The following is a 21,835-nucleotide window of genomic DNA, read 5'->3' on the forward strand; positions in this document are numbered from 1 at the left end:
CATAAACATTCACTAAATTCTTATCCACTAAATCCTAAAAATTGGGCAAAAACTTACTCAGTAACATTAACGATAAAAAAGATTCACAATGGCACTAATTGCTGTTCAATTATCGGATTACTAGAACTTTAAAAATGGTCGCAAGGCTTTGCAGTGCCGTCCTGGTGAAAGACCACCGAGCTACGTAGTACTGGTATAGAGATTGCAACTCCAGGTTTATGCCCTCTATGATACCAATACTACGTAGTTCGGTGGTCTTCCACCAGGGCGGTGTTGGGCATCCTTGAGGCCTTTTTTAAAGGTCTGCTAACCCACAAATTGAACAGGGATTAGTGGGATTGTGAATTTTTTTTATTGTTAATGTTCAATGAGTAAGTGTTTAGCAAATTTTTAGGGTTTAGTGAGCAAGTGTTTATTGAATGTTGATGAGTAAATGCTTAGTTTAGGGTTTAGTGAATGTTTAGTGTTTTGTGAATGTTATTGAATTTTTATTATGCAAGTATTCAGTGAATGTTTAGTTAGTCTTTAGGGTTTTAATGAATGTTTTGTGAATGTTTAGTGTGTAAGTAATCAATGAATGTTTATTGAGTGTTTAGTGAATGTTTGAGTAAGTGTTCAGTGAATGTTTAGTGAGTGTTTAGAGTTGAGTGAAAATGTTATGAGAATGTTAGTGTTAAACAAATGTTTAGTGCATAAGCGTTCAGTGAATGTTTAGTGAATGTTTAGAATATAGTGAATGTTTAGTGTGCTAAGTGTTTAGTGAGTGTTTAGGGTTTAGTGAAGGTTTAGTGCATGTTAGTGTTAAGTGAGTGAATGTTAAGTATGTTTAGTTAATCTTTCGAGTTTAGTGAAAATGCTTTGTTAATGTTAGTGTTTAACGAATGTTTAGTGTGTAAGCATTCAGTGAGTGTTTAGGGTTTAGTGAATGTTTAGTGAGTGTTTAATAAGTATCTTATGATTGTTAGTGTTTAATGAATGTTTAATATGTAGTAAGTGTTTATTTTGTGCTTAGTGAGTGATGAGTGGATGTTCATTCACTGTTTAATGAGTGTTTAGGGGTTTAATGAGCATTTAGCGTTTAGTGAGTATTTAGTGTTTAGTGAGTGTTTAGTGTATAGTGAATACTTAGTGAATTTTTAATGAGTGTTTAGTGTCTTGTGCCACATAAATCAGAAAAAGTTAAGGAAATTTGTACATTTTCATTGCTTTCCAAGACGTTTTCCCGCAGGGGACGTCGTAACTGTAGTATGACGATGTCTTCCGTTTAGCAGACGAATTTCCGTCGGTCAGGCTTTATACAGATTACAGTTACAATTATAATTACTAGGACTCCTATTATCAAATTACAATTGAAAACAAAATTAATAATAAATAGAAATAAAGAACTATGATTACAATTACCTTAAAATGTGTAAATAATTACATTTCAATTAAACTACAATTACAATTACAACAAGCCTGCGGAGCCTTGGTGTAAAAGGGGCGTGGCTTAAGCAGGCAAGAGATTTCGAAGAGTCATTTTCCTTCGCTCCAGATGCAACCACCTCGCAAATCACAACTAGACTTCAACTTCAAATGTCGAAATAAACGCAGACTCAATATGTGAAATAAAAAACCTTGAAAGATAACTAAAAGTAAATGAGTTACTAACAGTATCTCAACAAATGTGAGTATTTATAATAAGAAACTTGAAATACATCTTAGCAAAATTCAAATAAACTGCAATATTACTTCAGGCAAAGTCGTAATTCACAAAATACTTTTGTAAAGTTAACTATCCAAGTTACATCAGCTTTACAAGTTCTCAGTCCTACCTACATGGTGGAGTTTATTGTGCCATAACCTGCAATATGGACCAGTTTTGGGACTTACACTTTCTCAAGTTTGACCTTCTTTCGACGACAAACCAAAGCGAAGACTACGGTTACCATAACTGGAGCCATTACTAAAGCTAAGCAGAAAGTGATGTAATTCTTGACAACCATGAACTGGGCATCTTGCTTCTTTTCTTCTAATGATTACACAAATAATCTTGGAATCTAGAAGGTTTTGTTTATTGTCTTGAATCGATGGTCTTCAATTTAAAGTTTTGTCTCGGAATGCATACGTCTCGTGAACTGATTTCACTTCCACGGCGTATCTTAAATTACAATCACATGGGTTTGGAAAACAGGGAAAATCCCAGTATTGGCTAACAAGCTCAACTGCCAATGTAGCCTTTCTAGTTGTTATTGAATAGTTGTGGGTGTTTAATTCATCTTTTCGTTTTTATAACATAAGTTCATCTGTCAATGGTCCTACGATTTTTGCGGGTCATCAAGATTAATAATCGAATACAGTTATCATTCATGACTCATGATTATGCAAAAGTTTAAAGTTGTCAAACAATAGCCAAGAAATAGTGATGGACTGATGAGTGCTGTGATATTCTTTTGAGTCATGTACTGTACGTGTTTGATTACATACCATTCATATAGGCTTATGGCATAGTGACATTACTGTATAGTGTAGCTACATTGTATATAGCAGTCTGTTTATTCACACTTTCCTTTAAATTGATTCACTGGGTGGCTTTAAAATGCACGCAGACCTGTTTATTTTTCAGAACTTTCTCCCAGGGTGGGGCTTACAGAGCCCCCCACCGAAAACCCCTCCCCGGTGAATAGGCTCGTTTCGCGCGCCAGGTGGGCTGCTTCCCTTTAACCCTTAGAGTGCGGCTGTCGCCCCTGAGCCACGACAGACAATTGCAGGGTTGCTGCGAAGTCCGCACATCACCCAGAAACTAACTCTTCAGTCAGCAACGGGTGGTGTAGAGTTGCCAAGCAATGTTATTTTGCTACACTAACTAGATAAAATAGTCACCCTGGTTATATTAACCTAATCTTTACCAGTGTATGAGTTAGGTTTACTAATCATTCCTTTTTAGAGTTAGATTTCCCCTTTTCGGAATTCAGTTGCTTCATAACTTTTGAAACAAAGTAACTTTAATGATAGTAAAATTTAGAATCGAACGAGATACGTGGACGGTGTTCAGTCTTTAAACTGATTTATACTTTTATATATGTATATATATATATATATATATATATAATATATATATATATATATACATACATTACATATATATATATATATATATATATATATATATATATATATATATATATATAGACAGTTAGCACTAGTAATTATATACATATGATACATTTTCAGTAAGATAGTTCTTAAGAATTTCAAACAGATTTTTTCCAGTGCTGCTCCCATCATTACTGTCCCCGTGATATATACTGACTAGTTCTAAAAGTCTACTCTCTATTGACAAACTAGTCTTGTTAAGATACCTAGCAAGAATAGCACAACATTAAGAGTTACTAATGTCAGTCGTTTCATCAACTATTAAGGAAAATTTAGTCACCTGCAGAATCAAATCTGAATGTGCAAATTTTGCTACGTCTTTGACTGTTCTAGTTACTTTAGTTCGTTTTAATTTTAGTGACTGAATGATTTTCGAGTCTGGAGCTATATCTTTCATGAGGTCTACCAAATAGTCAACAGTCAAAAATAATATGTTGGGCTCAGCACAAAATGGGCCTATCTTTACTTCAGCTTTTGTTACGTTTATTTGGAAGCTCTCTCTCATCAGCTGGTTCCTCCTGGTGAAGAGACATATTGCTGATGTGACGCTGACTATCTTTGTGCCTTTTCAGGGAAGAAATCTCTGCAGAGAATGAACGATCACAGATCAAGCACATAGCTTTGCATGGATCATCCCTGCAATTACTCAGTCACTCCTTAAATGTATCCTCATGCATCCAAGCATCACGCAACTTTCATTTCTTAGCCATCGAGGATCACTGACAGATCAAAGAGAAAAACCTAATTTCAGACTTGTAATTTGTATGCACAAACAGTATTTCTCATATTATATATATATATATATATATATATATATATATATATATATATATATATATATATATGTACATATGTACATATATATATATATATACACACACACATATATGTATATATATAGATATATATATATATATAATATATATATACTATATATATATATATATATATATATATTATCTAATAAAAGGAGCCCATAAAACGTCAAAATATAGAGAAAATGCTATATTTTAGATACTGCTGTCTCCCTCTTCAGGTAGATGAATGAGAAAAGTTATAGAAAAAGTGGTATTTATACCAAGAGATCCATCCACAGGTAAGCCAATTTAGGTCACTCCCACTGATAATCTCCCTTTAATCCTCTCAAGCGTTGGTTGAATGAAAACTTACTTTATCAATGATATCTGTATCCCATGAGCCCTTTGAGATGTTCATTACTCGTCTCTGTTTAATCAAGGCCGATTCCATCTATACGTGACAAATTCTACTTTATTCCGTGGTTATGTTCATTTATATGGTTGAAAATAGCTGAGTTCTGTTTTCCTTACCTAACTGTCCGTTTATGTTTTATTAATCTCTGGGGAAGTGATTTTCCTGTAAATCCGATGTAAGATTGGTCACATGGGATTTCGTAAACGCCTGTGTCCTTGGGATGTCTTTTGTTGGACGTTAATCAGGGATTTGGCTAAGGTGTTTGGGTAAGTAAATGCGGTTTGTGGGTCACATAGTGAGAAGACAAGAACTAGAGCATCTCTCTCTCACGGGTAAAATAATGTCTTCAGCTCAGTTGCTGCAGAGAGCTGGAAATAGAGAGGAATGGCGAGCCATTCATTGCCGACGTCCTTGAGGATATGGCACCTGGATGATGATGAGGTGGATTCTAGATACTAATCTCCTTATAATCCCCATCTGCCACTTATGAGAGCTTTCCTTGTCATCTCAGTTTCTCGTGTATGTCAGTCGGTCTGGTAAGTAAAGGACGTGAGTCGGTTTCCTTTATTTACGCATTTATCACGTTCCAAACTTTCGTGATTCAGCTATACATACATATACAAACACACACATATATATATACACACAAATAATAAAAAAAAATATATATATCTATCTATCTATCTATCTATCTATCTATATATATATATATATATATATATATATGATATATGTATATGTATGTAATATATATATATATATATTATATATATATATATATATATATATATATATATATATATATACATATATATATCTATATAGATATATATTAAAATGTTAATATAATATATATATAGATCTATATATATTAAGTTCTATATATATCTCTATATATATTATATAGATATATATATAGTTATATAATATAGATATCTATATATATATATAATATATAACAATATGATATTATATCTATAGATATATATATATATATTCTATTCGTATACTAGATAGATCTATATCATATATCATATATATATATATATATCAGTATATATATATCTATATATGTCACAACAAATAGTTATGAAATACCTCCTCATTAATGATCCAATCTTGTTTAAGTTTTCTAAGAAAACGGTTGATTTTGTCCTTAATGAGGAGGTATTTCATAAACTATTTGTTACAGGGTCTTCTTTTGGCATATTATATGGACTCCCTAAAATACATAAGGATGGTATACCAATGAGACCCATAATGTCGTCCTTACAACAGTCCTGCCTATAACATCTCAAAGTTTCTGGTTAAACTTCTTAACGAATATTCTGTATCGAAATTTACTTTAAAGAATGGTTTTGATTTTCAACAGCAAGTGCTGTTACAAGATGGTGAACTATTTATGGCTAGGCCTGGACGTTGGAGTCCTTATTCACTAACGTACCTGTTTCTGAAACCATTGAAATTATCCTAAATAAGGTTTTTAGTGATGCTGAAATTTTTTATGGTTTTAATAGACAGCTTTTTAAAACCCTTTTAGAACTTGCTGTGCAAGATTCATCTTTCATCTTTTAAACAATAAGCAACTCTACCTGCAGGTCTGGGGAAGTTTGCAATGGGTCCCCAATAGGCCCGTTGTTTGCTAACTTTTTGTTTTTTATGGGTCATTTGGAGGAAGAATTTTGAAATAATTGCCCGGAGAGCTTTAAACCAACATATTACAGAAGATATGTTGATGATACATTACCTTATTCAAACATTCCTGGCAATGTCAATTATTTTTGGAATATGTTAATAACACACATCCTAACATGAAGTTTACTTTTAGACAAGAAGACACACTCTTCAGTTTATATGTTAAGGTTATCAGACATAACCATGGTTTTAGCACTTCTGTTTTCAGAAAAAATACCTTTACATGTTTAGGCACCAATTTTTTTAGTTCATGTTTCCATTCTTTTAAAATAAATGCAATCACCATTCTTGTTTTTAGAGCACTTAGATATACCTCAGATTGGACCTCTTTTCATAATGAAATTGAATATTTACTTGAGTATTTCACTAAAAACTCATTCACAAGAAATTTAGTTTTAATATTATCAACAAAATGTTAGCAAGGTTTGTTTCCAAACCTACATTGAACTTCAATGTTCCAAATTAACTTTTATGCACCAATTCCCTTTATTCACTCCGACAATCTACGTTCCAAGGTTAAACAAATTATTGAAAACGAACTAGATTTCTTGAAATTAAACCTCATTCCTATGAACCCTAAGAAAATTGAAGGTTTCTTTAGTTATAAGGACAAACTTCAGGATTTCATGAGATCCAACATAATATATTTCAATGCCCAAGATGCCTTGGTAGTTACGTTGGATCCTCTCGAAGGCTGTTGCAGTTCGTTATTATAGCCATCTAGGTCTTAGTTATAGGACTGGGTCAAGAATATCCAATCCCGAATTTTCAAATATAAGGACTCATGCATCCAAATGCAAAATTATTGTGGAAAAAAAGCATTTTCAATAATCAGGCACTACTAAACAAACAGCCTACTTAACGACCCTTGAGTCTTTATTTATCAAGCACCTCTCTCCAGGACTTAAACTCTAATGTTTCTTCGTCTCCTCTCTCTCAGGCCTAAGTGTTGTCTGGGCATGTATGAACTGTTGTGGTCACTTGGCTCTTTTCCTTTCCTTGAATAGGTAGCCTTTCTCGCTCATGTTTTGTTTCTATTTTAAAGTTTTAGATGATTTTTAGATGAATTTTATAGTAATAATTTGTACTTTTAACTTGTAATTTATCAAGTAAAATTTTAATTATTGCAAACTGATGATGTGTTGAAGCAACATGAAACGTTTCTCAAATAAATATAGCATGCTTCTTAGACTGCTGTCTTCCTGGGACTCCTGAATGTTTTATCAACGATTTTCCTGATATATATATATATATATATATATATATATATATATATATATATATATATATATATATATATATATATATATATATATACGGACATTGTTTGGGAAACAACACCAAAAATGCGTTCTAGAGGGCTAGGCTTCGTGGACGTTGTTTGGGAAATGAAAAATGAGCACTGATTGATTCAGCCAGCTTATTTGGAAAGTGTTGAAAAGTTAGTACTGACTGAGCAATGCAAGCTAAACTCATAACACCAGTCATTGTTATTTTCTTGCATTTCCTGTCTTGCTTTTGCTTCACATGCGCAGTTGTGCAGGTTAGATTACTTATGGTTTCCTGCTCTAGTTTTACATTTTTATCTAAGATAATGATTGTTATATTTGTTTTTGTATCACCTACACCACTATGTAGCCCATGCTTACTTTGTAGGTTAGCTTAGTTTTCAGCCTGGAAAAGTTTGAATAAGAGGTACCGTTTGATCAATGGTTAGTTACTACTGGTCAAACAGTAACTCTTATCTTGTACAATTTACATGGTTTTGCAAATGGATTGTTGGAAGGTTATTCAAAAAGGCCACTGATTGGTAAGAGGAGACTGGAATCACCATTATCAAACAGACTCCCAGGCAGGCATTTCATTACTCAATTTGTAGACAAAAATCACAAGCCTGATTGTATTGTTTACAGTATAAGAAGTGCTGACTGCTGCTTGAAGGAAAAAGGGCAGTGCAAAAGAAGGCTAACGACATATCACTATGAAACCTGTCCTAATAAACTGCCTTTGTGCATTTTCCCATGTTCAAAATGTATCATACTGTAAGCAAGTACAAAAAGACCCGTGAATGTAAAAAGCTATGCAAAAACAGTGGTTAGGTGAAGTTTTGTTTTAAGAGTTTTCTAAATGAAAGTACCCATTTCGGTTGAAAAGAGACTTTTTTTTCATAAAATAAAAGTTATATTGCAAATTCTTATCCAGCCTTTCTTTCAACACTACTAAATCTCAAAAAAGCGTTGCGTAAAAGGTATCTATTTTACTAAACAAAAGATATTTTTGGTTTTAAATTCAATCCACATGCCTTTTCTTTAGTTTTAACTCCCCAAGCAAAATGATGGGTCAAGAAATATTTTTCAGGACTTTAATCACATTAAAAAAAATAATGTCAGATATGGAAAATATAGGTCCTGTCCTTATAGCAAGAAGTATATGAAGCCAATTGGAGCATTTTCATTTTTTTATGAAGTTTTACGCACTAGGGGGAAAATTCCAAATCCATAATGACGCAATCTAAGTAAGGGTCAAAGACAAAACTCCTGGGCTGATTTTGAGTCCCAGTCCGCTCCTGTCTGTTGCATTCATCGACTGGGCATCCGATCTTCTTACTAAGTCTATTTGCTTTGAATGATTAAATTTCATTTCATTCTTTATAAATTGGTAGTTTCCTTTAGATCTTCATACTTCGATTTTCCCTTACAAAGTTTGACCTGGAGAGCTCTTCTGTATAGCGCATGGTGATTACATTGCTCTTAGGTTCATTAGACTTTGCTTCTTGATTATTCATATTCATACTATCTCCTCTCAGCAGTATATCTCGATAATTAGTCTTCCACCTTATTTGCCTTTCCTGCAACATATTTTAATTCTATGTCATAATCCTGGACAATCATAAAACAACGAGTTATTCATCCAGAAAAATTTGGATTCTCAATCATTTTTATAGCAGCAGAATGATCAGTGAAGACAATTACCTTGTAACCAAATATGATTATCTAAAGTGCTTTAAAGCTTCTATTATGACTAGAGACTCTGTCTGTTACTAAGTAGTTTTCTTCCGTAGGTTTTAATTTTCTACTGTCATAAGCTATAGCATAGTATTTATTGTCCTGTCTTTTCATTAAGCATGTTCCTATACTGATAAAGTTTGCATCTGTTGCCAGAAAGAATTCCTTATTAATACTTGGAAAATTAAGCACTAGCAAGTGGGTTAAACTGGAGCCCCCGTGTGGCAAACCCACGTAGTAGGCCTACCTGCCGAATCAACTTTCTCCGCATAAGAACAACCATGTGGTTGCCACGTAGCTGAGAGAAACACAGATTCTTGTGATTATGTTTTATGTAAATATCTCCCACATTGTTACTGCCATCATTTTTGCATTGTTATCATTCTGTGCATCATTCTGCCAGCTATTCAACCATATATATCTACTTTATATTCAAATGTTTTGTATCTATAAATATCTGTCATTTTGAACTCTGTCGAGAGGTTGGGACTAATTTGCAGCTCGCACGAGCCACTGACCTTTGTGAATTTTGACTGAATAAAGCCGTAAGCTTCTGACCTGCACTTCCGTTTGTACTTCGGTCACACTGGTGACACCAGAGAGATGGCTGACCATGCCAGCACCAACGACGCCCACACCATCAGAGAAAGCCTCCCAGCTGCCTCAAATCCAATTGTCGCCCTTCATGCCCCACCACCCAGAAGCATGGTTTTTTTTAGGGCGGAAATCACATCGAAGATGCAAAAAGCAGATGCTGTCCTGGAATTCTTGCTGAACGAAGTCTTCGAGCAGATAGCAGGATAGCTCAAGGAATTAGAGGCCTCCATCACCTACGACATCCCGATCATTTAGGTACCCTTGATAGGTGATGAACGGCCATCGCATTTATGTAAACAATTGCAGCGACTCATCACTCTGCCAGCCAAGGGAGGCCAAAATGAGTCGTCCTTGGACTTCATGAGGGAGGTGCTCTTCACTAAACTTCGTGACAGGCGGTAGCAGCCATGCCCAAACCCTCCACCATTCCCATAGAAGAGTTCCTGGTCATGGCTGATGAGGTGCACACAGCTCATAGAGTAGCAGACCCCCCACAGCCAGGTCATCGGAAAGCGAAGATAGTGATTCAAATGTACCATCCATCCCATTTACAAAAGACGTTTTCCCAAACAAGATGCCTCTTTCACCGGAGGTTCAGGAGCAAGGCAAGAAAGTGCGACAAAGGTTTCCTATTCTCAAAAAACATGCAGTAGGGCCATACAGGCATTCCACCCATGCTGACGTCAGCAGAGAGCAGACAGGTTGCCTTGTAAGAATAACTATGCCTGCTCACCGCTGTCTTTCTTCCAGGTATGAAAGAAGAATGGAAACATGCTTCCTCCTAAAAGCTGAAAGGTCAGACATGAAGTTCCTAGTGAACACCAGAGTTTGCAGATCTTTCATTCCAGATAGACCGGGCGAACAAATAAACCCAAGCCCCCACCCCACAACAACATATAAGTATCAACGGCAAGCGCAGCGCCACTGACAATGTATGGAAGATGGGAGATGGAAGTTATCTTTGGCAGGACAAGCTATTACTGGTCTTTCATGGCAGATGTGACAATGGCGTTGTATAGGGGGGATATATTAAGAGTGCACAACCTACTGGTTGACGTCACAAAAAAAAAAAAAAAGGTTACGAAAGTAACAAAGAATTCATCTCCCCAGAAGCCAAGTAGACATACGACAGCAAAACCAGCACGAAGTGAAAAAAAAAAAAGAATATGTCCCATCGTACTCGACGTTCCACCCCCAGAAATGAGGGAATTGCTACAAGAATACGAAGATATATTCAAAGACGACCTGAAACATGTCCTAAAAAACCAGCAAAGCACAAGATCCAGCACCATATAGAATCAGGTCCCCAAGCCATTCAAGATTGAGACTTCTGGCTCTGGAAAAACTTATCTACTCAAAAAAGTTATTAAAAGAAATGCAAGAAGACAGAATATGCCCCTACACATGGTACCAAAGCAGATGGAACATGGCGCTACTACGGAAATTACTGACAATTGAATGCGAAAACAAAATTGGAGAGATACCCACTACCAAATATAGCAGATATAAACCAAATGAGTGGAGCAAAAATATTAGCTAAGGTTGATCTACTAAAAGGGTATTTCTAAGTGCTGGTAGCAAAAGAAGACATCGAGAAGACTGGAATCATCACCCTTTTCGTCACATAAACATTCAACTACAGCTGCTTTAGCCTCCGAACTCAGGGGCAACATTCCAAAGCTTAATGAACAAAATATTCAGGGACCTCCCATTCTGTGTAATATATGTGGACGACCTATCAATATTCAGCCTGAACCTCTAACAGCATTTCAAAGGCGTGAGAACAGTGTTAGAGAGTATTTTAGCAGATGATTTCAAGCTTAGTAATAAAGTGCCTGTTCCAAAGAGTGGCATATCTGCTGACTGCAGTAACTACAGGCTAATCTCTATTCTTACTGCAATCTCCAAAGTTGCTGAAAAACTTGTTTTAAAGCCACTATATAAATATGTGGAATCTGAAGGATTGTTAGCTGATAGTCAATATGTATATAGGAAGCAGCTACTAGGTACCTGTGACGCTCTTTTACAAGGGAACCTTGATAAAGGTTTTGAGTGCAGAGTAATTCAAATAGATTTTAGTGCTGCTTTTGATTTAGTAAATCACAAGGCACTTATTTATAAACTTCAGAATATTGGAGTGGATGGATATGTTTTAGGAACACTTCAAGATTTCCCTAAAGGTAGGCAGCAGCGAGTTGCTGTGGTAGGGATGTTTAGTGTGTCGTAGTAAAGTCTTCACTTTTGAGAAATGAAGCTGCCCCCAGCCACAATCAGGTCATGGACCAGATCAAGGAACTGTATAGTCGGTGGGGTATGAGGCTGCACTACAGTAAAACGAAAACACTATTGATTAGAAGAGCTCATACAGATTTCCCACCTCATCCTCCTGTACAGGTGGATGGAACTGTGCTGAACGACTCTGAAGTTTTAACTACTCTAAGGGTAACTTTTGACTCATAAATTAGGCATTGTTCGTAAGGCATCATATATTTATAACAGTGATAAAATCAGTGCAACCTGTTTAAAGTCATTGGTACTCCCTTTACTAGAATACTGTCTCCAGTGTGGATGTCTGCTTCCGCTAGAGATTTATCTCTTTTAGATAGTGGTTTGTGCTGGTAGGTTTCTGTTTTCTAATAGTAATAGTTATGACGGATGGTCTCTTGATTGTCACTTTTTCATAAGTTGTATTTCAACAGAGATCTTTCTCATTCACAATAGACCTCTGATTCCCTCTGGCTGCCAAGAGCAAGATTCGCTGAACAGCTGCACCCATCTGCAGTAAATGTGCCTCGTTGTCGAACTTCCCAGTTCCAGAGGTTCTTCCTTCCTCACACCGATGGACTGTGGAACAGCCTCCCAAAGGAGGTCGTGCAATTGGAACTTCAGATAGGTTGCCACCCTTCCCCAAGAGGAGTCTAGTTTTCACTGACAGCTTTTCAAGATATCCTCTCATCATTATACAGTTCACTCGAAAAAAGTCTAGAACCAAATCAAACTCGGATTTCCTCTTTCCTGGCCTATAATCCATCACCTTTACAATGTTCCCTCGAATAAACTGCTACATTTTTCAGATATTAATCGACAATTCCTCTTTCCCCTGACCCCTTTCCCAGGTCCTCCCAAAAATGGGTCATCATCCGAACTCAAAAGCGTCTCAATTTCTACCGCACTCTTTTAGGGCATTTATTTTTCCACAAGATTTCATTTCATACAAACAATCTCTTGGCGACTGAGTCACCTTCTTCCCGCTGAGTAGCTGCAGGCAATAGTATAAGTGAGTATATTGAAATGTTTTGCACACCTGAACACCTGTGCTTAATTTTCGTTTAGTTAAACATATCTACAACAGTTTATATGCACAAGTGATGCGTGGGTTGCTAAATATGGAAAAATAGAAAGGGTCAAGGGGACGGGAACCATGATTGACTGACGAAAACAGGTGTGTGAGGATTTTTTGGGATGGGTCTGCAAATGGTATCATCCCTTTCCAGCTAAATGTCCATGTACATCATAATTGAAAACGGAAGGCTTTCGACGAGGTGATCTTGCAAGAAACAGAGCTTTGGATATTCTCCTCAGATATTTCTCTCTCATCTGGAACTCAGAAATCGACTGCTTGTTTGTTGGAGAGCCGATTCTTTACCCGGAATCAAACGAAAGTTTCTCAGGTGTGAGGAGAATATTTCAGAATAAAATCGCTTTAAAGTGCAACTTACGAATGGCTATACGCCAGAACATCTTTCATTCAACTCATGAAAGTCACTTCCTTCGAAGAAAGACTCACCGTTTTGCATCCCATCTCTTTTTTTCTCTTCTCCAATGAATCTGGGCTTCTACGGTACATTGATCAAAACTCGGAGAAAGTCTGCTCCAGGGATGACTTGAGGACCATATGATTTGGAGGCAGTGGGGGTGTAACGACAATTTTGACTAACTTAGTAATGTGACCAAATTGAACTAGTTACAATATATATCCTATAGGTAGTGTTATATAATAACAAATCAAGTTTTTTATGTTTTTTTAATGCTTATACAACAACACTAATTTTCCAGGAGAGTATTTTATCATGCAAAGAAGATAAAGATCATAGTTTATCAATTGGAAGAAAGAAAAAAGTGGCAAGCTGGAATGGGAATAATAAAGACAACAAAAACAAAGACTTAAATTCAGTGTGACGAAGAAATGATATGAGGATTCATTAGAGTGAAATCTTCTATACAATTTTCATAACTAGAGCTGGGCGGTTTCAAGCGTACTCTCTTAGTTTTCATTGTCTTCTATTCATCAGCAACCTTCTGAAGATTTAAGTGATCAGTTAGACCACCTCTGCAAGCTAGCAACATTAGATAATGTAAACGTTTTTCCTTTGTTCTGTTTCCAAATAAGTTTTTAAAAGCTTCAGCTTGCTAAATGACCTTTCACCTTTACGTATTGAAGGTGGTGCAGTCAACAACAATGTCAAAACTTTTGACAGATAAAGAATTGAATTATGTTCTTTAGGAGCACTTCATGCAACATCTGCTGCTCTGCATACTCAGAACAATAAATCTTGGAAGCTCCTAATTCAACAGTCAAGGATTTGGTGTCACTTAATTCGCAGGGGTACAATCCTGACAAAATTTTCAAGGCTTCTGTAAAGATTCCTGTGTCAATCACAGTTACATTAGGATTGAGATCTTCTGAAAAGATTTGAATGGGGACTTGAGATTTTCATATCTTGTTGAAGCTGACACAATTATCATCTTAACTAACACTTCGTTCATTTCCTTTCCGTAATATGAGAACAAACTGAACTCGAATTCATTTTTGACCGATTCAAAATCAACACTGAGGGGGCGGGGGGTAAACAGCGGGGGTTGGGGGAGGCACTCACAGGCCATCTCTGGCTTGTACACATGTACATGTCTAGATTTCATGATTTTACCCCTGCGGAGCTTTCATTTATAAGTGTCAAAATATGCGAATCAATTACTGGCCTTCAACTGGTCAAATCTAACATGTCTGACAGCTTAATGAATGTATACATACCGGCAATAGTGACAGAAATATGAGAGGTTCGAGAAGGCAAATTATGAGTTTCGGGCCAACTGTTACAATAACCTGAGTGCGGTCGTTGTTACTCAGCAAAAAAACATAAATAGATAAATAAATAAGTAAACAGATAATGGTTAAGCATCCCGTTTTTTTTACATAGTTCAAATTGTACATTTACGCTTCTAAAGGCAATGACTTGCGAAAGAAATATTTCTCACTTAATCGAGCAGATCAGAAAAGATAGATACAAACGCCGAGACACCGCAAAGTAAGAGATTGAAAGAGCAGTGGTTCGTCGCGCTAAATGCCAATCATCTATCTGACGATCAAATTAACATATTGTACTTACTCTCTTGCTCTGCTGCTTTGGAAGTTAGGTGTAACTGTAATTTCTCATGAAGTCCTTGAACCACGAATGCACGAACTAAGACTCATCATTTGCGTGGTAAGTAAAGGGATCCTAGAATCTGATTTTTTTTGCTAGAAAGCACACTGCAATTATTTGGCATACTCTCGAAAACTGTACATATGGTATAGTATACGAACGGTAAAAAATAGAGGAGAAACTAAAGTTACCAAAAGAACGACCTGACTGCATTACTCTACCAAGAAAATGAGTTTGATTCGGCGGCCGTCAACCGACCGACACCCATCCTTCAAAATTCAAATTCCATATTACGTTGTTTTAAGGACCATCAATCTATCTCTCTCTCTCTCTCTCTCTCTCATTTCAGTTATTTCAATATACTAATACCTATTTTTGCACAGTATATCACAATATGTTATATTATAAATAATAAATAATATATATATATATATATATACTATATATATAATATATATATATATATATATATATATATATATATATATATATATACACACTCCTACACGCGCAAATGTGTTTGTGTGTGTGAAGAATACAAATACTACAGTACTAACATTTACATCAATCGTGCATTTGACGTCTAGGCCAGTCTCTTACGACGCTCCTGATTGGCTGTTGATAAGCCAATCACAGGGCTGAAAACTCTCAGTCTCTCTCTCAGGATGAATGTTCCACCCCTCTCTTGAGGAATACGTCTTTCAGGAGAGGTGGAACATACATCCTGCCTATGTGAACTCTCGAGAGAGACTGAGAGATTCCTGCCCTGTGATTGCTTATCAACAACCAATCAGGAGCGTCGTAAGGGACTGGTCCTAGACATCAAATGCACGGTTGATATGAATCTACTGTAGCAACTCTTTATGAAATTATATATATATATATATATATATATATATAATATATATATTGCAGATAGTGATACAAAATACTTTTTTTTTTTCTCTCACAGCTCCCTTAGGTTGGCGCCCAAGGCCCATACCCACCCTTGCCCCTCCCTAGTTACGATTTATTTCCCTGAAGCAATAATTTGCTCTGCCTTCAGTGTCTACATCAACATGACGACCAGAGTTTTGGTTCGATGTTAAGAATGTCACAATAGAAAACTTATCTTCTAGATTAGCTTTCTGATGGCTGCCTATAAAGCTGCTTCATTACCTGAAAATTCTTGGTCACTGTTGCTAAAAAAAAAAAAAAAAAAAAAAAAAAAAAGTGCATTCAATCTGGAAATACCCTAGGGTCACGCCCCCTCAGGGTACTATGATATCGTACGTCTGGTACCATCAATAGTTTCTTTAATCATTCAGAGATGTGAGGAGGGGAAGGAAGCTGGTTTTGGGTTCACTAACATTATAGCAGTGAAACCGTTATTTTTTCTATCTTATTACATTACTTGATATTATTGTGTTAATTCATAGATGAGTAATATTGTTTAGTATTATATTATTATTACATTGCAATATTATTTTATTATTCTACTGGATGTAACATGAGTTTATGCAAATATTTTGGGAAATGAAACACAAAGTAATTCTGAGGAGAAAATGTATATGCATTTTAAGGCTTCGTTTGTCAGTGAGGTGAATTTTTGAAATAACAATCATTAAACAGGCAAGTAAGATGATCTTAACTGACCGTTAAATGATAACGGTTATTTTAAATAAATCACCTCACAGACAAGCAAAGTCTTAAAATGTATGTATTATAGAACATTTTCTGCCAAGAATTACTTTCTTTCATTTCCAAAAATATTAGCAAACTCTTGGTACACACTGTATATTAATGATACTATTACATTATTACTCCAATTAGCATTTCATTTACTAAATAAGAATATCTCTCTCTCGTGTATGGTCTCATATGGCTGATATTGTAATTGCGCTGAGAGAGAGAGAGAGAGAGAGAGAGAGAGAGAGAGAGAGAGAGAGAGAGAGAAATCGAACATGTCTTTACGTATGCGAAAACTTTAAAAATACGGCCGTATGCATTAGATTAAAGTCAAACCTTTTGGAGAGGAAGAAAAGGGGAATAGAATGAAAAACAGACGGATAATTCTGTGCTTCAGTGAGAAAGCAAACATGATTTAACCACACATTGACAACTATAGGCCTACACAATTTTTCTCCCTGCCTACATGGGCTTAAGTATAAACCAATGCATAATTTTTCGTAATATCATAAATCAATATGAATTGATTTGGTCTTTCATGATGCATATCTTAAAATAAGGCTAAAAGGATCTGAAACTTTCGGAGTTAAGTTATTAAGTTGACGTGCATTTGATCTATCACTATTCATTCATGACTGACTGACTGAGACTAACTGTCGTGATGACTGCCGGGAATCTGGAGTATAAATGATATGTTACTCGATTGACTATTGGACAGACTTTTTATTTATTTATCTATTTATTTTTTAGATGCCCCCAGAGTGGCAGAGTCGTCAAAACTTAATTTCAGCTGTGAGATTTATTTATTACCAGTGGTATTTTTTTCTAATTAATTAAGAACAGTTGGTGAAAGGTTGAATTAATTAAACTTGTCTCACTTTCAGGTTTTAATTTAAAGATGTGTTAAATCTAAAAGGCCCTAAGAACCAGATATGTCCAGAGAACGATAGATAGAAATAACATCTCTCCCATATGTAGGAAGTGCAATACGAAAAATGAAACCATAAACCACATAGCAAGCGAATGTCCGGCACTTGCACAGAACCAGTACAAAAAGAGGCATGATTCAGTAGCAAAAGCCCTCCACTGAAGCCTGTGCAAGAAACACATGCTACCTTTTAGTAATAAGTGGTACGAACACCAACCTGAAGGAGTGATAGAAAACGATCAGGCAAAGATCCTCTGGGACTATGGTATCAGAACAGATAGGGTGATACGTGCAAATAGACAAAATCAAGAAAAAAGTATCACTCACTGATGTCGCAATACCATGGGACACCAGAGTTGAAGAGAAAGAAAAGGAAAAAATGGATAAGTATCAAGACCTGAAAATAGAAATAAGAAGGATATGGGATATGCCAGTGGAAATTGTACCCATAATCATAGGAACACTAGGCAAGATCCCAAGATCCCTGAAAAAGAATTTGGAAAAACTAGAGGCTGAAGTAGCCCCAGGACTCATGCAGAAGAGTGTGATCCTAGAAACGGCGCACATATTAAGAAAAGTGATGGACTCCTAAGGAGGCCGGATGCAATCCGGAACCCCACACTATAAATTCCACCCAGTCGAATTAGAGGACTGTGATAAAGCAAAAAAAAAAAAAAATTAATAATAATAATAATAATTTGAGAAATCTGAGAATATCTAATGCCAGAGAAAGTACACATTGATTCTCAAAAACTGAAGTTGAGAAAGTCATCTTTATTTTGTTATAAAATAGGCGGAACAATAACTGTAAGGTCAATTTTGGTATAGTAAACCTAATGATGGTTACAAACGTACTCTTGCACACACGCAAACACTTGTGCATGCGTGTGTGCGTATATGTGGGCGCCCGCACGCTCGAGGAAATGTTGAGAAACCATCCGCTAGATAGCATCAAAATGCTTTGCTTCAAGTCTGCTAGTTTCAAGTTGCATGCGCTGCCTCTGGGACAGAGTATCTTTCGTAAAATAGGTTTGGTTATAATGTTCTGTTCTGTCTGAATAGCTTGCTTGTCCTGCTGTAGGCTCTTACTCATTGTGTGATGCCCAGTAGGATGGCATGTATGCTACAGTAGCGCCATCATGGTTTGCTGTAGATGAATGTGTGCCCAGTTCTGGATACAAAAAACAAGCCAGTAAACCACAAAAGAAGGTCAGTAATGTATCTGTTTACTAGAAATATGTAATCAAATGCAGCCATCTTTATGAAGCACGGAAATTAGACTATGTCCTGTGATTTTTTTCCCTTCAATCTCTTAATAATGTTACGCTGTGAAGCTTATAATTGCAGAAATGTTCACAGGAATTGTTCAGGAGAAAATGGAGTAACATGTCACAGGCATACAAAGCATACTGAAAATTAATTACTCAATTTTGTGCTAGGCAGTCAATTGTCTTGTTAACAGAAGTTGGGCGTTCTCTTTTAACATGACTTATATCTTAAGCATATCAGTGTGGAACGTTGGTGATCATTAGGGGGTGGAGGGGGTCAGCTTGTACTCGTGCCCCCCACCCTAAGTCGAGGTGAATTATATATATATATATATATATATATATATAATATATATATATATATATATATATATATATATATATATTATATAACACAGTTTATGCAAATATTCTGGGAATGAAAGAAAAAGTAATTTGAGGAGAAAGGTTCTATCCAATATGACTTGTGTAGCCTATTATATTGTAACTCTTTTGTAGAGAGCGGTCACTTCTTATCATCTCTCCGAATGTGTAAACGATTCCAATGAAATCGATTTTAAGACTATTAAAATGCAGCAAAATTTCCTGATATCAATAAGAAATACCAGTCTGCATTGTTCTGAGAAAGTCTTTGTGTTTAAATTTAGAATGGTGAACACGATTGACAATATCAGATGGTAATTACCATAGTCCAATTATTCAAGTGCACCGATTCGAACGCAGACATTCCCTGTGTCACATCCGTATTCAGGTGAACTTTATTTACGAAACACGGAAAACTCCTGACTTGATCAATATTTTCCATTTTTTTTTTTTTTTTTTTTTTTTTAGGGAGATGTGTATTATTTCTTTCAAGGGATAGTACAACGTTTCCGTTTGATAATCAGTACAACATATTTCAGTTCGGTAAAACAACCATTGCAAAATATATGAAGATGAAAAGAACCCCAAATTAACAATCTTTTCGAAACTATTTCCAACCAATCAGCTTCAAAGAATGGTTGTGACGTAATCAGTTGGGGGTTGCAGGGGAGGGGCGGGGGGAGCTTAGCTGGAAATCTAGCTGGACTTTGTTATATTTACTACTGAGCCTTTTTAATAACGAAGAAGATCGTATTTACTTTACATTATGTGCCCTGTACACTCAAGCAAATTACTATTGGTAGAGTTTCATAGTTTTTCGGTCACCTGCATGACGCACAATTCATGCCTTATTGATTTATTTTTCTTTTCAAAGATGGAAGAAATCTTTTGTAATGACATTAAAAACAGTCACTGATATCTTTAGAGCACCATATTAAATAACTGTAAAATGTTTGCCATAATAGAAAAATTGACGTGAACGAAAGTGATAAAAAAACGTCATATCACAACCACTGACATACTTGATAAGTACATAGGAAACACCAGTCAGTATAATGAATTCACATCAGCCGTGCATCTGATGTCTAGGCCTGTCCCTTACGACGCTCCTGATTGGCTGTTGATAAGCCATTAACAGGGGGGGAATCTCAGTCTTGCTCGAGAGTTCACATAGGCTGGATGTATGTTCCGACCTCTTTCAAAAATTATAACTTTCATTACACCCCAGTTTTACCTGTAGAAAAGGAGTGTTTCCGAATTTCATCACTAAACATCTTCAAGCCAGTGATTTAAGGATTGTAATGACATAAGAATTATGAAGAAAATCGTAATATATAACAGCAAGGAATAATGAGAGGGATGTAGGAGGACATTGTAGGAAAGAAAAATCAATGGGATAAATGAATTTCCTCCATAAGGTATCAATATATAAGTGACGATTTTTTCATAAAGAGATTTCCACTATAGGATATGAAAGAGTGATAGTGATAATGGCAGTGAAGATAATGAGGTTTTAATATTCTTTTTCCTCCATAAGACTTCTATCGAGGGGTCGTGATCATGATGATGACGTCATCGAGTGAGCACGTGAGCAACACCTGACTACACGAAGATAAGAGAGAGAGATTAATATTCTTAGGGCGATATTTTTAAAATGACATCTTCGAGAAGAAGCTCGTCGTGGCTGAAATGGTATTATTGTGCTGCGAAGCAGGTCTTTGTCACGAACACGAAGGTGATCGGAGTGTGAAAATTATTGGAAAAGAAGAGGAAGTCTTGACCACTTCTTCGCTAACCTCTTCGTACATTTTTTGTAAAATTAAAAGAGAACTGCATAACTAATGTAAGTATTGGAATGTATAACACATGCCAAATATTTTAGTACACCATTTTTTTCAGTACTTCAACGCATATATGGTCTTATTTACATTCTTGTAAAAGACTGTATTTGTACTTAAAAGACCTCACGTTCCAAAGTTCCTTGTGGCCGTGTGTAAGAACTTCACAGCTGTAAGGCCGGCGGCATATTTCCCAAGTCTGGAAGAGTTTAGGTATGGGGATAATTAGGACCAATCAAAGCGCGTAGAGTTGATCCATGACGTCACAAGCCACGCCTTTTAGCTCTCTCCTCAGTCCTATACTCATTACTGCTGCCAGTCACAATGCCGAAAAAATACTTCCTTCTCAATTTCACAGCTTACGGCTTGTATGACATATACATTTTAGTCAGATATATCTAAACATAATGCAACACTAATTTAACAACAATATAGTCTTCAAATGAGATACACCGTGAAATATATTAGGCGTTATTGGCTTCTCCCTCTAGGTAAATAATATTTTCACATCGCGAATTTCTAAATTATATACTTGAAAATGCATGTTTAAAGCCATTTATAAAGGGTTGTGATAACTCACGGGATGAATCAAACAATATACAAGATGGTAAAAATTATGGCATCTGACCTGTTCGTAGGGGAAAATAGTCGTAGAGTCTATTCTATTGGAATCGTTTACACATTTGGAGCGATGACAAGCAGT

The sequence above is a fragment of the Macrobrachium nipponense genome, chromosome 3, assembly GCF_015104395.2.
Source record: "Macrobrachium nipponense isolate FS-2020 chromosome 3, ASM1510439v2, whole genome shotgun sequence".
NCBI classification, from domain to species: Eukaryota; Metazoa; Arthropoda; class Malacostraca; order Decapoda; family Palaemonidae; genus Macrobrachium; species Macrobrachium nipponense.